Consider the following 11,384-nt stretch of genomic DNA (forward strand, 5'->3'; position numbering starts at 1 on the left):
GTACAATTACAGCTTGAATTTGATGTACGGCTCATACAAAATGATCACCTCAAAGCAACACACGGTCTTTATGAGTAAGAGATGTTACCCAAACAAGAAGATAATGCTTATGCATGATACCAACATGACTTCTGAGAATCCAATTTTTTCAACAAGTGCATGAATACAGAATACATGTTGATGAATTCTGAACTTTTTATCTCTAATCTGCATCATTCTCATCCCCTAAACCAGTACTTCTCAACCAGTGGGCTGTGGCCCACTGGAGGGCCACAATGTCAGCAATAAAAATAAAATGAAAAGAGGTTAATATCCAGTCTAACTGGGCCTAAAAAGAAATTGTCGGAGCCAAAGTGGGCCTTGTGTTGAAAAAGGTTGAGAAGCAAGGCCCTATCTAGTCCCAAACTTAAAATATCATACACTGGAATGATTTCAAATTCTTTCTTTCTTTTTTTTTTAACATCATAAAAGTACTTCTTGCCAAGAGGCCATTCCTGTCAACAATTTTGAGGTCTGGTGTTCTTGTATGATAGCAACAAGAAGTACTATTACTGGTCACAAATCCAGTCATCTTTTGCACTTTATTGCAAAACATACAACTCCAAGAACATTCACCTGTTAAAACTTCCCAAAATCATTTTTCTTCTTTATCCCTAATGCACACACACACACAAACTCACACACAAACTCACACACCTGGTAACCACTATTACCACAAAGTCCTAGACGTACCATTGCTAACAAGGCAGCATGTTACAATGCTGCAAAGCCGACTCCATGAGAGAAGAGACAGGTCAATGACCAAGAGACAAGAATCCGCAGACCTCAATAATGGTGTCCGGTGTTGCCACCCTCCGGACTCAAAGGAACACATGGGAGCGCAACTAATCTCTCTTTCTAGTATTGACTTTCTGGCTGTCTGCATGCAATATAACGTGCAGTGACACACACTGACACCACGCAGTGGAGTTTACTAGTTCCGAGAAGGAACTGCCACAAATACATGTACTTCAAAAGCAAATAAAACAAAACAAACCCCCCCCCCATTTCTTTCAGTACTTGAAACAGCAGAATACACTCAATCATCTTTGGCATATATCCATACCTCAAAGTACAAGTGTATACTATGCATGCATAAAAGTTGTTGTAGACACACTTGTAGTAGTGATCGTTGTCAATATTGAGTCTGAATAGAGTGCAAACTGATTAAAACTGTGTGACCCATTCAACAGCACTCCCATGCAAACTGCTGTTCTATGTCTATGTCAAATTCTTCTACATTACTCATACTGCTCACACAATTTTGGGAATAATTACTAGCCCCCTTTTCTTGACCGCAGACTTAATGACTAGAAAAGCTGGTTTACTACTGCATTCATCTGTATGGAAATCTTTCCCCTGGGACCTGGTAAACAAGCTTTCAGTTTCCTTGTTCCTCTCAAAAATGGGCCTGTTTCCATCAAGATAAATACATTGTAGACTAGAAGACCTGAAATGGGAGTACAGTTTTCAAATCCAGTTTGAATGCATCAACTATCAAATGTTTTTATCTTGGGCAAACCTCAGGCAAGCTTTCTGGTTTATCAGATCAGGGATCCTTTTGTTACGGATATAAAAAAGAATACTAAAGGTATGAGATTTGAATGCACATTTATGACTAAATCCAACTATTAAATGTTACCAATTGCTGTAATTCTGTCCTCGAAATGTACATGCTGAACGTGATTTCTTCTGTATGTTTTGTACAATTTCTTTTTAAAAAAATATACTATTGTTTTATTTGAAGAAATGGAATTAGGAGAATTCACACTGTAGAGTATAATATTCTGACTAAACATTTCGAAACAAGAACAAGACTTCATCCACTTTAGTTCATAGAAATTCACAAACTTTGCTGGCAAAGTTAATCTGTGTTTATAATGAATAAGAATAAGCAAGGTCGCCTCTGTTCCCATGCCACGTTCATCATTTCCACACAACTTTAAATAACATTTGAGTCGCCCCCGTGCTGAAAGCACAGACATATAAAATAGAATGTATTCTAGGACACAAAAGACCAGAATGGTTAGCAATTAAAAAATGCAGGCCTATCCCTCACAGTGTCTTCTTGAAGCGATTTTTTATGACATTTTCAAATTCACTTTCTGTATTAGATTAATGTCTCTCATATTTCTTTAAAAATAATAACATAATTTTATCACTGTGATAAATGTATAGCTATAAGATTACACTCAATGGAAATGAAAGCTTTAACTATAATCAAACAATCAATATACCCAAATCAAAATCATTTGGTAACAGATTAGGCAGAAGCAAGGGAAACAGACAAATTTTCAACCTCAAAATAACTACATGTATATTGTTATAAATGACTTAAATAACTTATATCAAATACTTGAATAGTATATCATTTACTCATTATTTATCTAGCGATCCATGTCCGCCAAGCTTTGCTTTTTAGTGGATCACTATTTTCCATAATCGAATTTATTTTCCGCTCGCCCACGAAGTATCTATACATTGTTCCTCCTGATTATTGTATGTTGCTCTGAAATTTATCTCGTATACTACATGAATCTTTTGCAAACGTTTGAACAATATTATTTCATGACATGTATACTTTGTACTATGTTTTTGATTTTCGTTGATTGGAAATAAACTATGATTGAATTGAACCTGAGAATGAAGCCTGGATGAGAGAGAACAGTATTCAATCAATTACTAATTTCTTTGCTAAATTGCTTTCTACATGTATGTGACATTATTTGGACAAAACTTTTTCTTCCCTCCTTGATCCCCCTACACTTCACAATCTCTTCGAGTTTGCCTTTTATTTCAAATATGAGATTTTGCCACTGAAATGCACATTATGCAACATTGGCTCAGCAGTCTCACAGAGCCCTACAGATATTGCCAGATGTTATAAACAAAAGCCTGATCACAATTACTCTGCATCTTGCATTACACGTACAACAGGGTGTTATCCAAATACTGAGTGAAATTCACATAACAAAAATTGTGCCTTTTTTACATTGAGGAATTTTACTGCAAATTGTGACGGCAAACTTCAAGCAGAGTCGGGAAAATTGCACTCCATTGTGCAATTTCCCCCGGCAATATGGATGACTTTTGGCATGGTTGCCTAGCTACTGTCATTGCAGCATTGCAAGTTTTCTAATGACACCGATTTTCATTATCAGTGTGAATGGTGAGAGTGGCAACAGTAGAAAGGGGCTTGGGGTTTCTGCCAGCTCATCATACACCCACTCTTGCCCACGACATGCCTCCGTATTTATATTTATGTAGTGCTCAGTCTTTAACTCAAATGTCAATCGCCCTTCTCAGTTCTCTCTACACTCTCCGGCATTGAATTACGAGCGGAAGAGAAGTGTTGTATTTCAACGCCCTAATCTTGAATGTTCACACTAAGAATTGTGAAAAGTCATGCGCTCCTCTGACCATTTGGAAATCCAGCCACGAAGTAACTGTGTTTTCGGATAAGGAATTGATAGTCTAATCTACATGCACTGCTTGTCATGCTATGCCACAGGGCTTGTCCGTAATTCCACAGGAAATGAAATAAAATGCTGATCAAGACTGATTTGTACATAACTCAATCAAGATATCTAGGCCAAATACATAACATGACATTGGTGTAATTTGACTAGGTTGGCTTAAGGGCGCATGGCATGTAACACACCACATCAATCATGTTGTCACGGTTTATGAGACGAGGTAGCATTTGATAACTTTTTATCAAGACCCTGTCAGTAATCTTAACAGACTTTCTATACCTTTTCATCAAAACCCTGTTGTAATCATAACAGGCTTTTGGAGCACTTGTAAGATGTAATACAGTGTACATCCCTGAAATAGAACATGTGAAATCATGAGAGAATTATATGTTACATTACCTGAGTGTGATGAATATTGGTGGTGCTTTTTGAGGCTTATTAGGACTTTTCAGTACAAGACAATCAAATTAAGTATAAGGGTGAAGTTGTGAGCCACTAAAGATACTTTCACTTTGTTTTGCTGAGCAAGGGTTACAGGTCTGTCTGCCTGCATGAGAACCAAGTACAAATTGTAGCTCAAGAATTAGATCATGACCAATTTACACTGGTGGGGGCGAATGGGGAGAGACTAAATATAGTCCCCCTCCATTCATTTAGTCCGATCCACTCTCGTTGCAGTGCTGGATACAGCGTACATACTCAAGAAGGAAGTGATCAATAATGTTTGGTATTGCCTCATCCTACGATGTACACACAGGGTAGAAGGAATGTGCAACATACTTTGTACAAGGGTACATTTAAACCAAAAAATTTAGCCGAACCAGCCACATATCTACTTCACTGTAGACTGTCAAGACCTGTCATGATATTAGAACATGCACTACAGTGCGTGTTGGTGTTTTCAAGAGTTCAGTCCCTTGCCAAGCAACGTGGAAGTAAGACTGATTTGAAGCACAGATGATGCTAAATAGATCTAGGTGCCTATCAATGATTTAATAACCTGATACAGAAAGGAATAAAGGGGAAATATCAATGTTTACAAAGTGTTATGTGCAATAGAAACATCTTTTATGAATAAAATATGATATTTGATATTGTAAGACAGATTTTCAAACTTCCTATGATTCTTTCTTAAACTTGACATTTTACACAGCTCGCTTTCACAAAGGAAAAATGTGAATATATCTCACTGGAATAATTTTACTTCTCAAATTTAAATTAGCAGTTTTGATCAATAGAAAAATACTTTGAACAAAGTTCTGCACAGTCCTACATGTACATGTAAAAAACTTGCTACGCACAAGAAATTTTGTATAGCAGTCATACAAAAATGCATAGCAAATTGTGATGCGACATCATGAAAATTATTCCCTGTATCTAGAAAGAACGAGAGTACACTGTACCAGTAGTTCTTTTTTTCCCCTCCATGAAGTAATTTTGTGGCACAGCAAACATTCAGTTTGTCATCTCAAGGTATGGCCATAAAAAAACTTTGAAACAGCATTTGAGACAACTGGCATTTACTGTGAAAGAATGTCATTAGAGTTTAGACATCACTGACAAAGTCACTCAGACTTAAATTGTGTACAACAATGTGAGCTGCCAAATGGCTTCCACTGCTAAAATCCATCAACGTCATTGCGAATAAACATCAGTTCCACTGAAACAAACACTCGGATGGCAGATCTGTGATCACGAGAAGAAGAAAAAAAAATACTCAGACGCAGCCATTTCCATCAGAACAGTTACAGGTCAGACCTCAGCATGTTCCAAACCCCTGAATGTTTACAGACATATTTCATTGTACCTGAACAGAAAAACAACTGCCAATGTGTCAACACTCTACTTCCCCTTACCCCACCCCCCCCCCTCTCTCCCTACTTCAATACCTCCCACTTTCTCCCTCCCCATCTCTTCTTCTTCTTCTGCCCCACCTTCCTCAGTTACCCCTCTTTAATTCAGTTTCACAAGAACTCCCAGAGACCAGCTTCATACACAGTGTACAATACGACAGTCCCAATATAGTTCGAGAACTGACTTTCACACACATACACACATAAATGTTGTAGAATTACTGCAAAACGAGGATTGTTCATGTGCATTTTAATTTCGTGAATTTCACGAGAGCCAAGAAATGAAAATAAAATCCAAGCGAAAGTTACCTACACTATATGTCTGTAAAGCACATTGAGATACTTAAAGGACAAGTTCACCTTTATAAACATAAGGATTGAGAGAATGTAGCAATATTAGTAGAACACATCATTGAAAGTTTGAGGAAAATCAGACGATCCGTTCAAAAGTTATGAATTTTTAAAATGTTTGTGCAGCAACCGCTGGATGAGAAGACTACTGCAGTGTATGAATAACTTGCGTACAACAATATAAGGAAAATATAAAGAGAATTTCACAAAATTCCACCTTTTGAAAAAAGTACACATTCCCCTGACTCGTTACCGACAAATGTTATGGGCAATATTATTCCCCCCTGCCTTTAGAAAGAGGCAAGTCAAGAGCTCTTTTAATATGCGAAAAAAGTGAAAATATGTTGAATTTTCTTTTACATTTTCTTTATACTGTTGTACGCATATGACTCACAAGCTGTAGTAGTCTCCTCATCCAGCCGTTCCAACACAAAATTTTTAAAAATTCGTAACTTTTGCATCGATTGTCCAATTTTCCTCAAACTTTCACTGATGTGTTCTACTAATATTGTTGCATTCTCTCAATCCTTATGTTTATGAAGGTGAACTTGTCCTTTAACCAGTGTGAAATGTGCTATATAAAAAACAACTATTATTATCATTATTATTATTACTATGCATTGAATGCCAATGACAATCCACAAAAATTTCATGCCGTGAGAAAGGTCATCAGCTCCAATGCCCTAAAATTTCACCCCACAAATATATCTTGCTTTACAGTTCATTATTGGGGGTGTGTGTTTTTTGTTTTTTAAACAGTTGGTTGAATCATTCTGGTTATTGCAGGGACCCTTAAAAGAATACAATACCAAATCAGTAAAATAACTGATGCATTCACAAACTGATACATAATAGCACCATAATGTAATGACCTCTATTTTAGGGACAGTCAAATACAAGTCAAAATATTACAGTAAATACCGCTTTTAACCATCTTGCCTGTGGAAATTTAACTCTACAGCACATTTCAAATTATATCACTCCTTCATTTCTGTGTGAACTTATGGAATACAGTAACATATTTGGATACAATTACAATCAGCATGAACTGAATTATTGAAGCATATATATCTATTTGATCTAGTCAAACTTCACACCACAGTGGGAACATTTCTGACCACATTACAAGCTACAAAGAACATGCAATTCAAACTCAAGCACCCTATCCACTTCACCCCACGGAGTTAACAGTGCATGACAGTGGGACAGACAAATGTTTGTTGGATGTAAACTGTCACACATGGAGGCAGGCAGGCACGGAAAGGTGAGGAGACTGCTAAGGTTCAAGTTAGGCACACCACTGAAAAGACAGTACAAACTATGCCTTGCATCAAAAAAATAATAATTATGTTCCTGATCCAATGTGCTTTCAAAACACATACATGTATAGATATACGAACATGTACTGATGCGCTCTCGTGTATACTGTTCATCTGGTTTCACAATTATTATGCAATTGTATCCATCATCTTGAAAGACAGATTTGAAGTCATAAAGTAGATAATCATCACACCGTATTAGGTTTGTGCTTAACTTGCAACACAGGAAGCAACATTGTAGGCTAGCAACTGGTGAGGTTTCGGAGCAAATTGCACTTAGCACTATGTATATTTCCTTCAAAAGAAAGTAAGAAATTGGCTTTCCTGTCCAGTATGACACATCACCTTACAGAGCCACACTATTTCGGCTCCTACAACATTTTTCCAAGCCCATTTAGGTCAAATATGAATTCTAGTTTTTTATTTCATTTTTAGCCGACATCACAGCCCATACATTGAGAAGTAAGGCCTAAGACTAGAGCCTTTTTGCCATAACATGACGTGGCCCTTTAAATTGCCCTGAAAATGAGTACTGTATGCACAATTGACTGTCAGTGATTCAATGTAAAAATACTACATGTGAAGCACTTTGAGAAGACATCAAGCATTAAAGGGATGGTATAGTATCAGTCGAGGTAAAGATTCAGCTTTTAACTTTTTGTGAGATACTAGAGTAAAATATCCCGTTTGCGGCAGTTTAAGCATTGTTAAGGGTTTTTCCAACTTGTAAACAAATCAGGCAAATTATTTTCAACCATTTCATATATCATAGACAAGATTATTCATTAATATGCAATTGTTTTCATAAAAGAAATTTACCACTGACCAACGCAGTTTTCATGATTTACCAGGGCAAAACCCAGCACAATTTTCGCCGATAAGGGCGATATGCGACGTAGTATTTCTGCTTGCGGCACGATGTACAATCCCTATGCAATACGCGCGTGCTCCGCGATCTTTAGCTGAACGCCTTCACATGTCTCGCGAACATTGCGTAAGCGCCAATTCCCATTGCGAAAGTACGTGAAAATAGCGGGCGCACATATGCATTGGCCGCAAACAAGATCGCAATTCTGGCGGTGTTGTTAATGTCTTTCTCGTGTTTTTCTGAATTTTTTTGATGGTAACATCCACTTTCCGAACAAAAATGGCGGCCCACATCGGCTCGCGAAAGTTCTATTTTATGTGAGGATATGTTTTCAAAATCCATGAGCATCGGGAAAACGACAAAAAATCAAGTTTCTTGGACCATTATTTCTTAATTGTTATGTTAAGAAGTACCGAAAATTTTATTTTGGATGCGATATGTTGTCATTTAGGTGAGAAAATTTCACTTTCGTCAGAGATTGTGCCCATTTTATCGGTTGGTTTTTGTTGATTGCTCGTGTGTTAGTATATGTGTAGTGTGCATGTAACAGTGCAATGCTGTGTTTAGCGGTATATTACCGTGTATGTTGTACCTGCCGCGAACGGCTGCACGGCCGCTTACTGACGCAGTTACTCTAGTACTTAGAAACCACTTTACGAAATATTAAAGAGCAGACAGTTCTAAGAGGAATTCACAATACACAACAGCAGCTGTCTACTGTATATGTTATAATATATCGCTATAAGCATGTGACAATGTTGGTGTTGGTAAAAATTTTATTTACATGTAAAAAACACGCACCACGATTCAACCTCCCAAGCCATAATTTGACTGTGCACAAAAGCATAGGTTTCTACATGTAGTGGGTGGTGTCATGGTCAAATTATGGGCAGCTTGCTTTAGTCTATCTATATCATATACCATATTAGAACCCAAGTTTTAACACAATTTTCCATCAAACACTTGTAAGCAAACACCGACAAATAACCTGCACTTGTAAAATAAAATGAAAACAGGTTTTTACACTGCCCATTTCAACATAATTAAATTTAAAATTTTAGATCTCGTCATTCACTGAACACTGACAAGCTCAAAGAGTAAACTGTTTGCCAACCGTCAGGCAGAGCTCATTGAGTGTAGAGCAGAGCAAAGCAGAGCAGAGGGCACATGATGAGTTTAACGTTAGACTTTTTTGTACAATGTAAGCAGACCCTAATTTTACTTGTGTTATCAAATTATCTGACATTTGATATTTGTGCCCTTCTGTTAACATCAATTTTGAACCACCATAAATGCAAGATATCTGATGATTACATTGAAAGGATAAATGCTAGAGATCTCGTCGAAATGTAATGAAACAAATACCGGTTGTATTTTGTACAATGTAGTCGTGCGGATTCACGCACAGATGGCTATGAAAAAAAAAAAATGCGTTTGTAATACCGGTACATTTATATGAATACATGGGACTAGACTGGAACGAACGACAACTCGTAAACATCGACAGAGAAAAGATCCATCAAGTCCAAAACACTTTTTCTGGGTCACAAACTCCCAGTATTCTTGTATAAAGCATACAAATCAATCTACAATTCTGAATTCATGATATATAACTTACCGTTTGGCTCAAATAAACTTCAGAGAACGTCTATCTGCTATCAGTCGGAGCTTTACAAAACGTGTGGAGATCAGTGCATAGGGCATATAATAGCTCGTGTTATTACGTTGCAGGCAGCTAGCTAGCTCGGACGATGAAGATCCTAGGATGAATGGGACAAGAGCTACCGCTACCGGGCCTCCCTCCGCTTGCTTGCACTACAACGTAGTGTGACCGAGTGACAAAAACACACACACACACACGGCGAGGCACGACTACTAGTACTAGTACTTCTTTGTAGGAATAGAGTGGAATATGCATGATAATTCAGGGATCATCTCTGTGATGAGAGCCAATGTTATAATATTCGTAATGGGATGTTTAGTAAATATATAACTTGTGTAAACAAGCGGATAAGCATTAAGTCATTTGATCAAAAACAATATTATTGGGACAGTATCAGGCTAACCATATTTTGAGACTTTTTTTGTGGGTTTTTTGTTTTTGTTTGTTTGTTTTTGCCAAGGGTGATCCGTGAGGGAGTCATAAATTAATGGTTGACTCTTCTTGCTCTACAAACCTACCTTATCTGTTTGTAGAAGAGGCTGTGTCTTGGTCGTTGCTGGTCGTCAATTGCTGACAAATTATCTCGGTATGTAACTGGACTGCAAGATGTATTGCTTATAAATATGGTTGTCATCTGTTTTCTATGAACCATTATTTCTATGCAAGACGATCTCAGCGACTGTATTACATTGTAACGGGCTTGTGCACTCAAAGTTGATGTGATGAATGTCTGTGACAATAAGTGTAAGGTGAACCACAGAGGTATGTGTGATAAATGTATACCACCTCCTTGGGCTACACCATCTAGAAGCTAGAACTCATGAAACTTTCTTTGTCAGCGCAGCGCAGAAGTCTTGTCGGATTTGGTACGAGTTTTGTTTATTAAAATGCAAGTGTAACCTGAGCGAGATCTCTGTGTCAGTACTTTGAAAGGTGTGTAATCAAGTTCAGTTCAGAAGAAAATGATTCAAACTGATTCTTAAACATGTCTATTCCTTGCATTCCATGCTACATGACCAAATGAAGTGAAAAGGGACAAAGGCAAATAATCAACCAATGGTAATATAGATATAAGTCATCAAAAGTAGCTGATATCATAGGTAGGAGGATTATGTCTAAACAGTTATGCCAGCAAATCCTCCTTTAATCTTTTACAGGAGCATTATAACTAATAATAATGCTTGAGCTTTATTCTTTTCTATTTCTTTTTTTTTTTTTGCCTAAAACATCGTGTGGTTTGCTAGAAGTTCGCAAAAACCAACTGTTGAAAACTTTTGCATTTCCTTCATAATCAAGCGAACATGAAATCATTTAATACATACACATAATTTTAAAGCTAATAACTACCATGATTATGATAATGATCCCAATATTTATAGCAAACTCTTGCCACAGTGTTGAACAATGTGTCAGTCAACCAGCTTGCTTTTATTGCACTTGAAAATTTACTGTATTTTTTTCAGTGAATCACCAGACTTCATCAATATGCTTGTTATAAAGATAATACTGATGATGGTGTAATTTTCATTCTTACAATGTCACGTTAAACCACTAAACAACACGAGTATGAAACTATTCAGTGGAGTAAACTAGCACTAGCAGACGACAGAGCAAACTCGAACGTTTGATTAACTGTTATGGACAAAAGATGGCGCTGATCATTTTTGCTGCAATGTGATGTGTGTTTGGTGGCTTCGACGGTAACGCAGTCGGGACTAAAAACTAGGACGTTTATTGTAGATCATTCATTAAAATCAGACAGTTCATGTCGGGATCCAGGTTCTTGAAGATAACGACAGTTTGTATTTACATTAC

At 37.2% G+C, this 11,384-nt stretch overlaps 1 protein-coding gene across 1 annotated transcript in view; it reads right to left on the minus strand.

Moving 5' to 3' along the window:
- The window catches only part of LOC139714623 (extracellular tyrosine-protein kinase PKDCC-like), a 62,754-nt gene extending 53,173 nt beyond the window's left edge, over positions 1-9,581 (minus strand). Inside the window, exon 1 of the mRNA XM_071626303.1 lies at positions 9,525-9,581. The gene's annotated coding sequence lies outside the window, so the exon portion shown is untranslated. The remainder of the gene's footprint in view (positions 1-9,524) is intronic.
- Positions 9,582-11,384: the final 1,803 nt, after the last annotated feature.

This window comes from Diadema antillarum, unplaced genomic scaffold (assembly GCF_040938485.1).
Source record: "Diadema antillarum isolate AM-2024a unplaced genomic scaffold, OU_Dant_1.0 seq00002344_RagTag, whole genome shotgun sequence".
NCBI lineage: Eukaryota > Metazoa > Echinodermata > Echinoidea > Diadematoida > Diadematidae > Diadema > Diadema antillarum.